This window comes from Erinaceus europaeus, chromosome 21 (assembly GCF_950295315.1).
Source record: "Erinaceus europaeus chromosome 21, mEriEur2.1, whole genome shotgun sequence".
NCBI classification, from domain to species: domain Eukaryota; kingdom Metazoa; phylum Chordata; class Mammalia; order Eulipotyphla; family Erinaceidae; genus Erinaceus; species Erinaceus europaeus.
In genome coordinates, this window is record NC_080182.1 from 38,030,402 (window position 1) to 38,049,060 (window position 18,659).

The 18,659-nt window shown below is 39.0% G+C and overlaps 1 protein-coding gene across 4 annotated transcripts in view; it reads right to left on the minus strand.

Annotated features, from left to right (window-relative positions):
* TBC1D5 (TBC1 domain family member 5) overlaps positions 1–18,659 on the minus strand; it is a 504,373-nt gene that overhangs the window by 373,647 nt on the left and 112,067 nt on the right. For 2 of the 4 annotated variants that reach the window (XM_060180867.1, XM_060180868.1), the window contains exon 3: positions 12,589–12,701. The gene's annotated coding sequence lies outside the window, so the exon portion shown is untranslated. Of the gene's footprint in view, positions 1–12,588; positions 12,767–18,659 lie in introns of all 4 variants that reach the window. The other 2 variants (XM_007529715.3, XM_007529708.3) reach the window with 1 other exon arrangement.

Sequence of the window (18,659 nt, forward strand, 5' to 3'; positions counted from 1 at the left end):
TAATGTAGGAAACACTCTTGGATATGGCAAGTCACTCTTTTTTTACATTTGACTATAAATGATATGAAATAAATTGTGTGTTTTATACTTTATGGCATGCATACATTGATAAATTAGGTACCATTTTGTATCCCAACTTATCTACAAGACAAACCTGGCTAAGATCATGGGGATTAATTGCTTCAGAAGTGTGAAATGCAGCTTTTCCATTCTTTTCTGCACACTCAGTGAAGAAACAATGATTAATCACTGTTTAACTATTCTCTTGAGGATCTACAAGATTGCCAAAGCAGGACTTATCCTCATAAATCCAAAAAATACAGGTTTAGATTTTTTGCCAACAACTGAAAGAACATGAACTTAAACCCATTTGTTATCAGATTAAAATAATGTCAAGGTTTTGGAACCCTACTGGTACACAATTTCTTTTTAATCAGTGACTTCAATAGAAAATTAGATTAACATATAAAACATAATGAAGGCACAAATATATATATTTTATAAAAGTAATAGACACATTTCTTAATTACAACATTTGCACAGTCTAATAATGTCCAACAACATCCTATGGAACTTGAGCTGATAACCACCCTTAACTGCAAACATACTTCAATTCCTCTGTGCTACTTATAAAAATTAGAACACATGCTATCAGATGAAAAACATTTTAAATGGTTATTTTATGTGGAAAATGGCTACTTATTTCAGAGTAAATTTTATTCCAGACAACTATAGCTGAATGACATTATGTGGGCAAAATTATTTAGTTCCAATAGTACTAGCATAATTATATTTGTAAGTCTTTATGAGACTAAGAATATAGAACTCCAAACTTTATGTCTATACTATAAATGATCCAAAAATATGTAACATTTTGAACAGAAGTATATAAGAACAAGGTTTCAAATAGATTCCAAGTAATTTAGGCTTTGAAAATTATCTTCAGCCAATATTCACTACTTACTTAGAAAAAATTAAGTAACTCTTAAATAGAGGCAAAATTAGTGTTCATTTTATGTAGCAGTGAAATGTTAGTATTACATTAGTTACATAATTATACATTAAAGGTTTTAATTCCTTTTAAAAGATCAACTGTCCATAGATCAAGACAACAGTGTCCTAAACAAAAATCCCTAAATGATTAATAATCTAAAATTAAAATGTCAAATTTCTATGTAAAATAGAAAAAGTCTCCTCTCAATTTTTATAAAGGATCTATTTTCTACTTGTTTAATTATGTGTTCGTATAACTTCTCCCTTCCAATTCATCTGCTTCTTCCATATCTACTAGGAACCATAAAAGACTAGCAGAAATACAAAAAGGAGGAAATAAAGCTGTGGGTCAATTTCACTATGCATTAAGTCTTTGTAAAAGTGAATAAAAGAGGGGTCTGGCTGTGGCATACTCGGCTGAATGTGCGAGTTAATTTGCACAACGATCCAGGTTATGGCCCAGCGTTCCCACCTACAGAAGGGAAGCTTCACCAGTAGTGAAGCAGCCTGCAGGTATCTCTCTTCTTCTCTCCTTTATGCTATCCCATCTCACCCTATTTCTATCATCATCACAATAAAAATAAAAGGAAATAATGGCCACCAAGAGCAGTGATAGTCCAGGTGGCAAATAAATAGATGTAAAAAATAATAAAAGAGGGAAAAGCATCATCCTACATTTTTCAGTTATTTTACTCTAGGTTATCAATTTTTTATTATAAAGAATAAACATTGTATCTAGTACGTATACAATGAAAAAATTTTTAAAAAATAAAAGAAAACCCCTCAGTACAGTTGAAAGAAATAAAATTGATTGTCCATTACCACCAAATAAACCAACACAACAATCAAACCTGCCCAACAATAAAAATCCAGGCCCTGATGGGTTTAAAAATGAATTCTACAAACTTATTATTTTTTTTAAATATATACTTATATTTATTTATTCATTTTCCATTTTTGTTGCCCTTGTGGTTTTCATTGTCGTAGTTATTATTGTTGTTGTTATTGATGTTGTCATTGTTGGATAGGACAGAGAGAAATGGAGAGAGGAGGGGGAGCTAGAGAGGGGGAGAGAAAGACAGACACCTGCAGACCTGCTTCACCACTTGTGAAGCGACTCCCCTGCAGGTGGGGAGCAGAGGGCTCGAACTGCGATCCTTTGACCAGTCTTTGTGCTTTGCGCCACGTGTGCTTAACCATTGTGCTACCGCCCGACTCCCTCTACAAACTTTTAAAGAAGAATTACTACCAATACTCCTCAAGCTCTGTCAAATTATCAAAGACACGGATTCTTCCTAACACATTTTATGAAGCCAACATCACAGTAATAACTACAGCAGACAGAGATGTAACAAGAACAACAACAAACTATAGACTCATATATTTCATGAACATAAATGCCAATATATTCAGCAAAATTCCAGTCAACTGCATATAGCAATGCAGTAAGATTGTGCAACATAACCATGTGGCCTTTATCCCAGGGAGGCAAGGATGGTTCAATAAACATAAATCAATAAATGTGATCTACCACATCAACAAATGTAAGATCAAACATCACATGATCATCTCAATACATACAGAGAAAGTCTTTGACAAGATCCAATGTCTTTTCATGATCAAACACTGTAAAAGACGGGGATAGATGGGAAATAACTCAAACTGGCTGAGTCTGTAAACAGTAAACCGACAGCCAACATTATATTAAATGGTGAAAAAAAAACGCAAGTATTTCCTCCCTAGTCAGGTGCAAGGCAGGTGTGTCCATTATCACCGCTACTATTCAACATTTTCTTGCAAGTCCTAGCCATGGCAATTAGGCAAAGAAAAGGAATAAAAGGGATACAGATTGGAAGAGAAGAAATTAAACTATCACTATTTGCAGATGGCATGGTTGTCAATGCACAAAAACCCTAAAGAGTCCAGTAGAAAACTCTCAGGTATCATTGCACAATCTAGAAAAGTGGCAGGCTACAAAGTCAATATATAAAAATCAACAGTATTCCTCTATGCCAACACCAAATCAGAAGAAGAAAAGATGCAGAAATCAATCCCCTCTACCATAGCTGCAAAAACTATTAAATATTTGGGAATAAAGTTAACAAAGGCAGTGAAGGACATACACACTAAAAACTATGAATCACTCTTCAAGGTAACAGAAAGAGATGCAAAGACAAAGAAAGCATCCTATGCTCATGGATTGGAAGGACTGACATTATCAAAATGACCATCCTTCCCAGAGTCATATACACATTTAATGTCATCCTGATCAAAGTTTCAACGAACTTTTTTAAAGGAATAGAACAAAAGATTCAAAAATTTATCAGGAACCAGAAAAAAAGAAAAAATTCCCAAAAGCTATCTTAAGAAAAAAGAATAAGACCAGAGATATTAAACTACCTGATCTCCAGCTACACAGAGCTACGGTACTCCAAGCTGCCTGGCACTGGAACCGAAACAGACACACAGACCAGTGGAATAGAACTGAAGATCCAGAAATAAACACCCGTATCTACAACCAGCTAATTTTTGATGGGGGTATGGGGTACCATTAAATGGTGAAAGGAGAGTCTCTTCAACAAATGATGCTGGGAGAATTGAATTGAAACATGCAAGCAGATAAAATTGAAAAATCATTCATCACCATGCACAAAATTCAACTCCAAGTGGATTAAGGACATGGACATTAGGCCATAGACTATCAAGTACATAGAATAAAACACTGGAAGGACATTGCAGGACCTATGCTTAAAAAAGGCTTTAAGAATTCAAATCCAACAGCAAAGAAAACAAAAGTGAAAATAAACCAATGGGACTACATCAAACTGAAGAGCTTCTGAACAACAAAGGGAAGCACCAAACAGAAAGACACACAACAGCATGGGAAAAGATCTTAACATAACACACATCAGACAGACGAGCTCAATAAAACTAAACACACACACACACACACACACACACACACACACACACACTAGAAAATAGGGTCGGACATAGACAAAAATTTCACAGAGGAAGAGATCCTGAGGGCCAACAGGCCTATGAGAAGGTGTTCAGTCACTAATCACCCAAGAAATGCAAATAAAGACAGCAATGAAATACCACTTTACACCTGTGAGAATGTCATATATTAGAAAGAACAGAAATGAAAAATATGGGAGAGGATGTGGAGAAAAAGGAAAACTTCTTTATTGCTAGTGGGAGTGAAAAATGGTCCAACCATTGTGGGAAGCAATTTGGAGAGTTATTTGTACACTAGAAATGGACCTACCTGGCGCCAGGCGGTGGCACTCTGTTGGGTGTACACATTACAGTGGGCAAGGATCCAGGTTCAAGCCCCAGTGGTCTCCATCTACAGGGAAGAAGCTTCACAAGTGGTGAAGCAGTGATGCAGGTGTCTCTCTGTCTCTTTCCCTCTCAATCTCCCCACTCCCTTCTCAATTTCTATCTCTATCCAGTAATAAATAAAAATATCTTAGACACTTGCTCAAATGTTTCGAAAAGAAAAAAGGAAGGAAGGAAGGAAGGAAGAAATGGACCTACACTAGGAACCAGCAATTACGCTCCTGTGGATTTACGCAAAGAATACAGAAACACCTATCAGAAGCGATCTATGTATATCTCTCTCTCTGACTCTCCCTCTCTCTTGCTCTTTCACTACCTAAAATAAAAAAGAATGAAACAGAAGTTTCTGGATGCAGTGGAGTTTCAAATGTCTGAGGTATCACAAGAAACAAAGCTGAAGGGTCTGGGTGGTGGCACTTGGCTGAGCACATATACTACAGAGGTTCAAGTCCCTAGTCCCCACCAGCAGGCAGGTGAAAAAGTGCTGCGGATGCCTCTCTTTCTCTCTGCTTCTCCTCTCAATTTGTCTCTGTCCTAACAAATAAAATAATTTGTAAAAAAGAAAGAAAAACTTGGGATGTTAGAGCTAGGGAAATAGCACAATGGTTATGCAACAAAATTTGTCATGCCTGAGGCTCCAAAGTTCCGGGTTCAATTCCCCTCAGCATAATAAGCAAGAGCTAAGAAGTGTTCTCATCTGTCTGTCTCTAATTAAATATAAAACATAAAACATATTCTAAGAAAGAGTTAAGACTTTGACTGGTTATGCAAAGAGACCCTCATGCCTGAGGCTCCGAAGTGCCAGGTTCAATCCCCCGCACCACGGTAAGCCAGAGCTGCGCAGGGCTCTGGTCTTTCTCTCTGTGTCTTTCTCTCTCTGCATCTCTCTCAAAAATTAAAATGAACAAATAAATAAATAACTTAAAAACAACAACAATTTAAAAAAAAAGAAAGAGTTAAGACTTAAGCAAATTGAGTAGAGGAACAGCATCATTACAACTCAGAAATACATGGCTGTAACTCTAGACATTGCTATATTCCTGGAAGAAAATGTTCATACACAATGTCGTAATTTTATTCCATATTTTCCTTTATTTTTTAAGTCACCAGGGATTCACACCTGTGCAATATCTTTGCTCCTGGCAGATTCTTATTACAATCTCTCTCTCTCTCTCTCTGTCTCTCAAAGAGAATGAAAGAAAAGAAAGGCAAAGGGAGAAAGACAGTGACACTCAGGAAGCTTCTTCCCTGTTGCAGAGTGCTCCCATGAGGACACAGGGCTTCAATCTGGACCAGATGGTTTTACAAATGAATTCTACAAAACCTTCAAAGAAGAACTAAAGTTTTCCAAGTCACTAATTGTCAGAGAAATGCAAATAAAGACAACAATGAGATACCACTTAACTCCTGTGAGAATGTCAGACATCAGAAAAGGTAACAGCAGCAAATGCTGGAGAGGGTGTGGGGTCAAAGGAACCTCCTACACTGCTGGTGGGAATGTCAATGGGTCCAACCTCTGTGGAGAACAGTCTGGAGAACTCTCAGAAGGCTAGAAATGGACCTATCCTATGACCCTGCAATTCCCCTCCTGGGGATAGATCCTAAGGAACCCAACACATCCATCCAAAAAGATCTGTGTACACATATGTTCTTGGCAGCACAATTTGTAATAGCCAAAACCTGGAAGCAACCCAGGTGTCCAACAACAGATGAATGGCTAAGCAAGTTGTGGTCTAGATACACAAAGGAATACTACTCAGCTATTAAAAATGGTGACTTCACCATTTTCAGCTGATCTTGGATGGAGCTTGAAAAATCATGTTAAGTGAAATAAGTCAGAAACAGAAGGATGAATATGGGATGATCTCACTCTCAGGCAGAAGTTGAGAAACAAGATCAGAAGAGAAAACACAACTAGAACCTCAACTGGAGTTGGCGTACTGCACCAAAGTAAGAATCTAGAGTAGGTAGGGGGAGAGTACAGGTCCAAAAAAGATGACAGAGGACCTGGTGGAGGTTGTACTGTTATGTGGAGAACTGGGAAATGTTATGCAGGTACAAACTACTGTATTTACTGTCCAATGTAAAACATTAATTCCCCAATAAAGAAATTAAAAAAAAAAAATTAGTTGAATGGCTGGGTGGTAGTGTTCCCAGTATAGTACACACATTATCTAATGTGCAACGACTTGGGTTCAAAACTGCCGTTCCCAACATGTAGTGGAAAGGGTCTATGGCTGCAAAATTCCCTCTCTTCTAATTTTCTGTTTCTCTATAGAAAAAGGAGGGGAAAGTAAAACAAACAAACAAAAAGAGCAGCAGAAGTGACGTTCAGTGCTGGTGCCAAGCCCCTCTGAGAACCTTGTTGGGGGAAAAAAAATGTTCCGCTTATTTTTTACTCTTTACACTTTAATCTTGGCTTCGCTTATTTCTGCCTAAATTGTGTCATTTCCAGTCAAGCACTAACTTTGTACTTAGGTTTTTAAAAAATATTTATTTATTTATTTATTCCCTCATTTTATTGTTGTTATTGCTGTCATTGTTGTTGGATAGGACAGAAAGAAATGGAGACAGGAGGGAAACACAGAGAGGGCGAGAAAGACAGACACCTGCAGACCTGCTTCACCGCCTGTAATGTGACTCCCCTGCAGGTGGGGAGCCAGAGGCTGGAACTGGGATCCTTACGCCAGTCCTTGTACTTTGCACCACCTACGCTCAAACCCACTGCACTGCCCAACTCCCAGTTGTTTTTTTTTAACTGCCTTGAGGTGTAAAGTTAGGTTGTTTATCTGAATTCTTTATTCTCATAGGAGCATTTATACCTAGCATTTATACTTTTATAAATGTTTTTGCTAAAATGGACTAGGGATAATTCAATTAGATTTACTCTAATTGTGTATATATTTATGGTGTATATAATTTTAATTACATATTATAATTTTTCTATACACTAACTTTTTAATCAACCACATTATATTTAAAATTATAAAAATGCTATTTATCAAGATATTATTGCCATTAAAGTGATATTATGTACAGGAAAAAATAACTGACAAAATATATCAGGTATTCTAAGATGCTATTCACAAATTAAGTAGTTAAAATATTTTAAACAAAGAACTGTTTGAGGGCACCAGAATACACATGTAAATTAAGAAAGATAATACATATATAAACACCTTACTATAAAGAATGATTGTGCCAAAGATTTATTCTGGCAAATTTTGAGATCTAATAATTTGGCGCTATATTCTTTTGAGAGATGAATCAAGCACTTTGATAGTCTCCAGCAGTCATCCAGTTGTTTCATGAAGTGATTTGATGGCTTTTAGTTAATGAGTAAAAAAGCACAACTTTAAGCAACCCAGATGTCTAATAATAGATGATGAGTGGATAATAAATCGTGGTAAATTTACATGGTGGAATACTACACAGCTGTTTAAAAGGATGAAGTCATCTCCTTTGTATCCTCTTGGATGGAACTTGAGGACATCATGTTAAGTGACATTAAGTCAAAAGAGAAGGACTCACACATACCAGTGGCCTCACTTATAAGTGGGACTGAACAAACAGGGACACGGAGGGAGAACGCAAAGTGAAACGCAGACTGGACATTGTGTACTGCAGTAAAGCAAAATACTCTGTGGAAGGAGGAGGGAGGAGGGAGCTGGAGAGCACTTTGGGGTCCCGGTACACAATGAACCTGCACCCACGTCTCAATGGCCGACTATAAAGCACTAACGCCTAAAATAAATAAAAGTAAATAAATGAAACCACCAAGGAGACAGGGGAAAGAAGCAAAGGAAACTTGACGCAGCAGAAATCAATCACCTTCTTTCATGTAATTGCGCAAGAAATCAGTGGTGAGCAGGTGACGTACAGTATGGCTCCTGCGACTGTAAAGGCCGTCTCTGACTGAGCAAGGAACTGAACTTCTACGGACAAAAGCATGGATTGAAAAGAAATAAGGCACATGAAGGGAAAGGTACAGAACAGAGTTGGACACAGAGAACTACCTCCTGTGACCTGGAGCTAGAGCCCCTTCTGCAGATGAGCTCCTACCCGGCCGTGAGCTGCTGGACGGCAGCCCTGCAGGATCTCGGCACCTCAGAAGCAACACCAGAAGCGGCTCCTGGGATGGCGGAACTGCTATGACATCTCTACACCCGCCTCTCCCTCTCCCATCTTTCTATATAAAGAATGGAAAAGGGGCGGGGGGCACGGGCAGTGGCTCACAGGGCTATGGGCAGATAGTATGGAGAGCAAGGACCCCAGTAAGGATCCTGGTTCGCGCCCCTGGCTCCCCACCTGCATGGGGAGTCGCTTCAAAAGCTGTGAAGCAGGTCTGCAGGTGTCTGTCTTTCGCTTCTCCTTTCTGTCTCCCCCTCCACTCTCAATTTCTCTCTGTTCTATTCAATAAAAGAAAAATGGGAAAAAATGGCCAGTGAATTCATAGTGATGGCAGAGAGCTCCAGTGATAACCCTGGAGGAAAAAAAAAAAAGGAAAAAAAAAAGAGGGGCGGGGAGCACAGAGGCTGCCTGGCTGTGATATCAGGCACACACAGGCCTGGTTTCATTTCCTGGCATGAAGTTTTTAAAAGTAGTAAGTGTTACAACTTTTGTTTTGGCTTCACTAGTACATTAATATCTGTGGGAAATGGCTCCCAAATGTACATATTCTTAGTAATGGCTATTTGGTTGTTTGAGAAATTAATTAATGTAATAACCATAGAAACAAAGAATTTGGGGCCGGGTGGTGGTGTACCTGATTAAGCGCACACATTACTGTGCACAAGGACCCAGGTTCAAGTCCCTGGTCCCAACCTGCAGGAGGAAATCTTCATGGGTAGTGAAGCAGGGCTGCAGGTGTCACTCCTTTCCTATCACCCCTTCCCTCTCGACATCTGGCTATCTCTATCCAATAAATAAATAAAGATAATTTAAGAAACAAAGAATTCCATGAAAAGTGTGGGAGTAGCCCTGGAGGTGACACCGTGGTAAGATGTCGGACTCTCACATATGAAGGTCTAAGTGTGATATCTAGCACAGCATGTGCCAGTTATGACCTGCCCCACATTCTCATCAACAAATAAATACACCTGTTAAAAAAATAGGGAGAAAAGATGAACAGATACTTCACCAGAGACAACCATGAAGCACATGAAAAAATTTTCACTATCAGTTATTTCCAAAAATATGCAAATCAAAATAGCAATGAGATATCACCTTGTACTTGTAAGAACAGCTTATAACAAACAGGACAGAAACAACAAGTGATGCAAAGACTTAGAGAAAAAGAAACCCTTGTATAATGTTGGCAATGATGTTACTCGGAACAGCACCTGTGGAAAACAGTATAGAGCTTTCTTAGAAAATTAAAAAATCATACTAGCAAGTCATCCAGAAATTCCACTCAGAGGCATCTATCCAATGAACACTTTCCCCAGAAGATATATCCGTGCTTAGGATCACTGCAGTACTATCTACAATAGTTAAGTTATGAAATCAAACACATGTCGAACAAATGGGTTGGTTAAGAAGTTGAGGTGTACATGGATAACAGAACGCTACTAAGATAAATCTGGACCAGAGAGAGAGCACACTGGATAGGTTAAATGCCTTGACATGAGAACAGGACAGATCTGAGCCTGGCACCAAATTAGAAGGAATGCTTCAGTGCAGTGGTATGTGTGTGAGTGTGTGTAAGTATGTGTGTTCTCTCTCTCTCTCTTTTCGTATCTTTCTATCTCAAGGAAATAGCAGTCTGGAGTTATGAAACCGACGTAAGTGCATCACTAGCTATATAGTCACACATAGAACGCAGACATACACACACACACACACACACACACACACACACACACACACATTCATACCCTTTGCCACACATGGATGGCACTGGAGGAGATAATGCTAATCAAAATAGCTCTGAAAGGGAGTCCTGAAATTCCCAAACAGACATGATGGGCCTAGACCTCAAATAAATCCCTCTCTCCATTGTTACTGGTCATCTCCATCAGGAACAACAAAATACACCCCTTAGTGGACCCCCATAGGATCTTAGCTTCAACTTGGATCAACAATGGTAGAGAATGTTCCATCCTCCGAAGGGAGGCTGGACAACATACTCTATGCTACACCTGAGGAAGATGGGTCCTGATATTGGGGCAGCTTGTAATGTTCCTACTTATGACCACAGAATGGGAGCTCAGATCTACAGGGATGTAGAGGTCACACAGGCTCCTAAGCTGAATATGGACCCCAGATCATATCAAATCGATGGAGTTTACAGTCAACAATATTTATACAACTTTCCCATATTTGGGAGCTACTCTCTTCCCTGATTCAGCTTTCTGGTCCTTTTCCCAGACATGACATCATCTCCCCAGATAACAACTTGGGTCCATCTGCATATCAGATTTCAGGCTCAGGGGAAAAAAAACAAGGAAAAAAAAAAAAAACTAGTATAGCCACAGGCCCTTTGGAATATAACTAAAATATGCCTACTAGCTATTTACAAAACAGAGACCCTCCCCCCCAACTCTTTATTTGCACTATTCCTTAGTCAACAACTTGTTTGGCTTTGTATGTTAACTCTCTTTTAAGCCACCAGGTCCCAGATGCTAGCAGGATGCCAACCAGACTTCCCTGGACTTCCCACCAATGTGTCCTGGAGCTCCAGTTCCCCAGAGCCCTGCCCCACTAGGGAAAGAGAGAGGCAGGCTGGGAGTATGGATCAACCTGGCAACACCCATATTCAGCAGGGAAGCAATTACAGAAATCAGACCTTCCACCTTCTGCATCCCACAAAGACCTGGGGTCCATACTCCCCGAGGGTTAAAGAACAGGAAAGCTATTGGGGGAGGAGATGAGCTATGGAGTTCTGGTGGTGGGAATTGTGTGAAGTTGTACCCCTCTTATTCTATGGTTTTGTCAGTGTTTTATTTTATACATAAAATAAAAAATAATTAAAAAATAGCTCCGAAAGAGGACAAATACAGTATAATCTCTCTCAAACATGAGATCTTGAGTTCAATCCCTGGCAGCACAGGTACCAGAGTGATGTCAGGTTCTTTCCCTCTCTCCTATCTTTCTCATTAATAAATAAAAAAATACATATTTTTTTAAAAAGTACAGGAACAAAGTCAACATGAAAGCAGGGTAAAGTAGTGATGTCACCAAAGGAGGAAAGGGAGGAAGTACTGGTGAAGGCTATATAATAGACCTTAGTAAAGAATTACTGGTGATTTGGTGAAGGACCTGGTATGGTAACCTGCATCAAGAAAGGTGTGACATTATGATCCTCAAGTATACAGCCTAGAGAAACAATATGACCGCAAGAGAAACTGAATAGACATAAAAGTTTAAATTGAAGGGCTGAGTCTGACTCATACAGTAGAGTGCACATGCTACTAAGCACAAGGACCTGTGTTCAAGCCCATCGCAGGATGTAAAGCTTTATGAGCAATGGACTAGTGCTACCATCGTCAACCTCTGTATCTGTCTCTATTTCCCTCTCTTTATCTTTCACTCTCTTGAAAATAAAAAGGGAAAGAGAAAGGAAAGAAGAAAGAAAGAAAGAAAGAAAGAAAGAAAGAAAGAAAGAGAGAGAGAGAGAGAGAGAGGGGGAGGGATGGATGGAGGGAGGGAGGGAGGCAGGCAGGCCAGGTGGTGACTCACCTGGTTAAGTGCACACATTACAGAGCACAAGGACCCAGGTTCAAGCCCCTGGTCCCCACCTGTAGGGGGAAATTTCATGGGTGGTGTAGCAGGGCTGCAGGTCGGTCTCTCCCTCTACCTCTCCCTCTTTCTCACCCTCCTCTCCCTCTCTCTCCCAGTCTCTACCTCCTCCGCTCCTCTCAATTTCTGTCTCTATCCAGTAGATAGATAGATAGACAGACAGACAGACAGACAGACAGACATAGATAAAGTGAGCCCTCTGTAAGGTGATTGGTTCATTAAAGTAGAGCCAGCACGAGTAGAACTAGTCCCATATGACATCCTAAACATCATCCTTCCACATGTGAAGTCATAGCTAGACTTTCAGGAGGGATGAACTAGGTCCTCACTGTATGACAAACTTCTAGGTATCTTTATCTTGAACTTCACAACTTCCAGAACTTGGAGAAATACATTTCTGTTGTTTGTGAGTCACCCAGTAACCAGTGCATTTTTGTTACAAACAAAAGGTATTAAGGTATTGGGAATATTTAATTTTTACATGCATATTTGGATTAAAAATGGGCTTACCTTTCAAGAGAACTCTATCGATCCATAAATCTGGTTGACAACTGAAAATGCATGCTCTTGTTACAGGTCAAAGATGATTCCAGGCTCAGTACAAGAGTTCTCCAAATAGAAGTCTTTGTAGGCAAATAGGAAAAAAAGAAGAATCAAGAGATAAGAGACAAAGAAAATCTGCGAATTCCTAGAAAAATAAAGAGCTTCAAATATCCCTTTCACTAAAGGGACAGTAAGCCAAAATGCAAATAATGCAAAAGACAGACTGGAAAAAAATCTATGTCATAATACATTAGGTGCTTAGGGAACAAATGTTAGCCTACTCCCCAATCACACATTTTGTTACCAATTTTAGGTCATAAAATAAGAGAAGTCACTTTTTACTACATGTACTAAGATGCAATATAAAACAACAAAAATTCAAACCACTCAATATAAAACAAATCACTTGGTGCTAGGTGGTGGCACACCTGGTTGAGCACACATGTTATAATTCACAAGGACCTGAGTTCCAGGCCCCAGTCCCCACCTCCAGGGGGAAACTTTACAAGTAGTGAAGCAGTGCTGCAAGTGTCTCTGCCACTGCCGCTCTCCCTCTCTATCTTCCCCTTCTCTCTCGATTTCTGGCTGTTTCTAGCCAATACATAAATAAAGACAATTTAAAAATAATTTAAAAAATAAAACAGATCACTTTACTTCACTGATGTGACAATGTATTCAAACAAAAAATATATTGTTTTAACATATAATGAAATAGCAAGTACAAAAATTATATAAATTAAAAATGGAAAATTGCTATTTGTAAATAAGTGTGGAAAATTGCACTGAGAAAGGAAATTAGAGCATTAATAAAATGTAGTATTATTACACAGATGTATCATAGTGCAAAGTCAATATTACATGATTTGAAAATTAATTGCTGTAGCTTTTTTATATCACTTTTAGTTATTTACAGTCACAAATTACATCTGAAAGAGATAATGCCTCGAAAAAATGCTAGAATAACAACTAAATTTATTATTCAACTGAAGAACCTTTAACTAATAGTAATAATATCATTGCTTTTCCTAGATTTCAGTTCCCACTAGCTTACATTCACTTCCAATAAGCTTTCTAGTATATACACAAAAGAACGAAAGTAACTAAGACAAAAAGGAAATCAGCACCATGAACTGAAACATTAGGATAGCAGATATAACTGAAACCTGGTAAGGTGAAAACAAAATTACTTAAAACACTTCAAATGCTACTGAAACCAACAATGAAGATACAATATACAAGTATACAAAGAATAATTTTTTAAAAATTAGCATTGATATCTAGACAGATTTCTATACATTCCTTATGCCCTGGTACTGATTGCAATTCATGTTGTGGATACGTGATTTTAAAAAAGAATAATGTTAGCACTAGAACTTTGGTGGAGGGTGCAGCAAGGCTTATACAAACACATCACAAACATTTTTAGCTGTAGAGCAAAATTTACAATATTCTAGAGCAAGAGCAAATGAGCACTATTTTCTTTTCTTAAAGGATTATTTACTGCATTGTGGTGTAGCTTTTTGGCCCCCTTTTGCTTGGTACTGGGGATCAAAGCCCGGGACTCATATTGGGCATACATTCTGTGTCCCTGGTCCCCGCATCTCCTTATTTTAACTTTCAGTCATACTTGAAAAGTAATGTACATTTCTCTGGGGCTGGGTGGTGGCACACCTGCTTGAGCACACATGTTACAGTGTGCAAGGAGCAGGGTTCGAACCCCCGGTCTTCACCTACAGGGGAAAAGCTTCACCAGTGGTGGAGCAGTGCTGCAGGTGTCTCTCTGTCTCCTGTCTCTATCTCCCCTTTCCTCTCAATTTGTGACTGACTCTATCAAATAAAAAAGATTAAAAAAATTTTAAAAATTAATGGACATTTCTCAATTACACAATATACATGTGGAAAATGTCTAAGTATTGTCAGCTCCCCTTGGACAAAAATATCGTCACATAGCTTTTCTATATTACTGACTTGGAATTATATACATCATTAAAATAAAGCATGTCTTATTTTGCATCTTTCCCATATAAAAATATGGACAATTTCTAGTCCATGGATGGTTCTCACAGTGAAAGATATTCAATCATCCCAATATGTTTATATTTGATGAATGTGTGGCTAATTGACACAATAATATTGGCATATTATTATGTCATTACTACCTGGAGAATGATGACTATTTCTTCAAAGAGTACAACAGTAACTAAAAGAAAAATCTATAATCAGTTATAATTTGCTTTGGTTCTAAATTTGTAATTTATACTCACATCAATACCACATTTCTTTAGCTGTTATGGCTATGATTTATTGCGTTGACAATGTATACCCAATAAAAGATATCACTGTCATGCTAACAGGGAGCCAGGAAGGGAGAAAAAGAAGAAAGTAACAGGCAGAACTAGGAAACATGGAAGCACATGAAGATTATAAAATAACTAGATTCCCTTATCAAATTATATGCAGAAGGAATTGTTTACCATAATCTTACTGAAAAGATATACCAGTTTTTTTTCTAGTTAATCTCGTAGGAATTGCAAAAGTATTGAGAAATCTAGAAATAGATATACACATGCACATATAAAAATTATTGTCAGTGTATAAGTTAGTGCTGCCATGGGACTGCAATAAATTATGTAACATCTGTTTTCATATTTTTCTAATTTTTTACCTAATTAACATGCATATTTGACACAGAAATGCTCAGACCACCACATCTTTTCTGTTGACTGTGTCTCTTTCATTTTCAAGTTGTGTACTCCTACAGAATATTCAGGAGAGATAGAAACTGAAGTCTCACTGAAAGCACTAATTTTAAAATGTAAACAAAAGTATTCAAAACCAGTTACAAAAAAATACAAAAGAAAAAATTTTCACAGGAGCATTTCAATCTGCCAACAACAGTCATGTAATAAATCATGGGGGGCCGGGTGGTGGCACACCTGGTTGACTGCACATGTTACAGTGGCAAGGACTGAGGTTCAAGCCTCCCGTCCCCACCTGCAGGGGGAAAGCTTTAAAAGTGGTGAGACAGTGCTGTAGGTGTCTCTCTCCCTCTTTCCCTATCTACCACCTCCTTCCCCTCTCAATGTCTGGCTGTATCTATCCAATAAATACATACAATTAAAAAAAGTGAGTACTCAACTGTTCTTAAAAAAAAAAATCAATCAATCCTGCAGTGAGTCAACAATGAATCAAGCAAGTAGAAAGACCTAAAAAAACAACATAAAGTTCCTAATGAAATAATTTCTACTTAGACCTAGATATCCTCCTCACCTACTTCCTATTACACTTCCCTCAGTCACTCCAAAGCTAACCTTATCAAAGTAAGGACTGCAAAAGCTGAATAAGGGCAAGAGATTGGCATACTTTAATGATGACGCTTTAGTCACTATAAGGCTACCCATCAGCTGGGGCCTAGTCAGGTAGTCCCAGACTCCTACACAGACATGATGGAAGTAGACCTCAAATAGATCCCTCTCTCCATTACCACTGGTGATCTCCATCAGGAACAACACAATGGACCTCTGTGTGGGCCCCCATAGGACCTTGCCCTCAATGTGGATCAATATTCTATCCCCCAAAGGGAGGCTGGATAACAGACTCTATCTACCACCTGAGGAAGATGGGTCCTGAAATTGGAGCAGCCTGGAACGTTCCTGCTCATGACCACAGAATGTGAGCTCAGACCTACAAGGATGCAGAGGTCACACAGGCTCCTAAACTGAATATGGGCCCCAGATCAGACCAAATCGATGGGGTTTACAGTCAACAATATTCATACACCTTTCCCATATTTAGGAGCTACTCTCTTCCCTGGTCCAGTTTTCAGGTCCTTTCTCCAGCAATGACATCATATCCCCAGTCAACCACTTGGGTCTACCTGAATATCAGATGTCAGGCTCAGGAAAAAACTAGTATAGCCACAGGCCCTTTGGAATATAACTAAAATATGCCTACTAGCTATCTTCAAAATGGAGACCCCAAATCTTCATCTGAAATATTCTTGGCTTTAGGTTCATGATTAGTCAACAATTTGTTTGGCTTTATATATTAACTCTTTTTTCAGCCACCAGGTTCCAGATGCTCCCATGATGCCAACCAGACTTCCCTGGGCAGAGGACCCCACCAATGTATCCTGGAGCCCCACTTCCCCCAGAGCCCCAACCCGCTATGGAAAGAGAGGCAGGTTGGGAGTATGGATCGACCTGGCAATACCCATGTTCAGTGGGGAAGCAATTAAAGAAGCCAGACCTTCCACCTTCTGCATCCCATAATGACCCTGTGTCCATACTCCCAGAGGGATAAAGAATAGGAAAGCTATCAGGGAAGGGGATGGGATATGAAGTTCTCGTGGTGGGAATTATGTGGAGTTGTACCCCTCTTATCCTACAGTTTTGTCAGTGTTTCCTTTTTATAAATAAAAAATTTTTAAAAATCAATCAATCAGTCAGTCAATCAATCAAGACCTATGCAACCATGCTGGACTCCTGCTTGCACCTCACTGGGGGATGTTTCAGTGTTGTGATGGCATGCTCTCTCTCACTCCTTTCTCTCTGTTTCTCTGACTGTGTTCCCCCAGTGGTGAAGCCTCTGTGATGACAAAAATAATTAAGGTCTAAATATCAAATAAATAAATAACATAAAAACTTTATTTCCATATTATAATGACCTTCTTGATTTATCTTGCACTTTCAAAAAAGCTGCCAAAACTATTACATCTATAAGTTGTCTTCATAAGTTTTTGTAATATTAGCATTTTAAATTTTTTATGCCTTAGGAAACAGAAATTAATATATCCCATATAATAAACATCAGGAAGTGTATAATCTGCTGTATTTTTTTAAATGTAAACTTATAGAGATACATGGAAAGAGCAAAGTCTTTACTGTAAATTTCATTCAAGAATAATAAACTTCTGAGAAACTGTACAAGAAATTCAGGTGTCTGACTACTACTTACCTTTATTTATTTTTTTATTTTAATTTATTTATAAAAAGGAAACATTGACAAAACCATAGGATAAGAGGAATACAACTCCATACAATTCCCACCACCAGAACTCCATATCCCATCCCCTCCCCCAATAGCTTTCCTGTTCTTTAACCCTCTGGGAATATGGACCCAAGGTCATTGTGGGATGCAGAAGGTGGAAGGTCTGGCTTTTGTAATTGCTTCTCCACTAAACATAGGCATTGACAGGTGTTGTATGCTTTACATTGGGTTGTTCTAGCTCTCCCCCTGCCAAGAAAATTGGTTCAGTCCTGCTAGTTTCATGGGCCCACTTGTCCCCGCCCCAAGGAACCCTGAGAGAGTTCCAGAGTTCCAGAGTTCCAGAGTTCTTGGCGCCGCCATGTGAGAAAGATGCAAGAGAGTTCTGTTTGGTGATTAGTTTGGGTTAGTTTATGAATCGTTGTTCCTGAATGAAGAAATACAGCTTCCCTGCCCAGCCGTGTGTCCCCTAGTCTCTGTCTACCGCCGTGACGCTAGCCCGGCCAGCTGGAGCCCCTGAATTTTAACAACAGACAGGTTGATCCATACTCCCAGCCTGCCTCTCTTTCCCTAGTGGGGAAGGTATCTGGGGAAGCGGAGCTCCAGGACACATTGGTGGTGTTGTCTGTCCAGGGAAGTCTGGTTGGCATCCTGCTAGCATCTGGGACCTGGTGGCTGAAAAGAGAGTTAACATATAAAGCCAAACAAGTTGTTGACTAATCATGAACCTACACAATAGTCTGCAGTGAGTCAGTATGAAGTTCATAATGAAATAGTGTCTACTTAGACTTAGATACCCTCCTCACCTATTTCCTATTATACTTCCCTCACTCACTCCCAAGCTATCCTTATCAAAACAAGAACTGTAAAAGCTGAATAAGGACAAGAGACTGACATACTTAAACACTGACTCTTTAGTCACTATCAGGTCACCCCATCAGCTGGGGCCCTAGTTGGGGAGTCCTGAGATTCCCAAACAGACATGATGGGCCTAGACCTCGAATAAATCCCTCTCTCTATTGTTATCAGTCATCTCTATCAGGAACAACAAA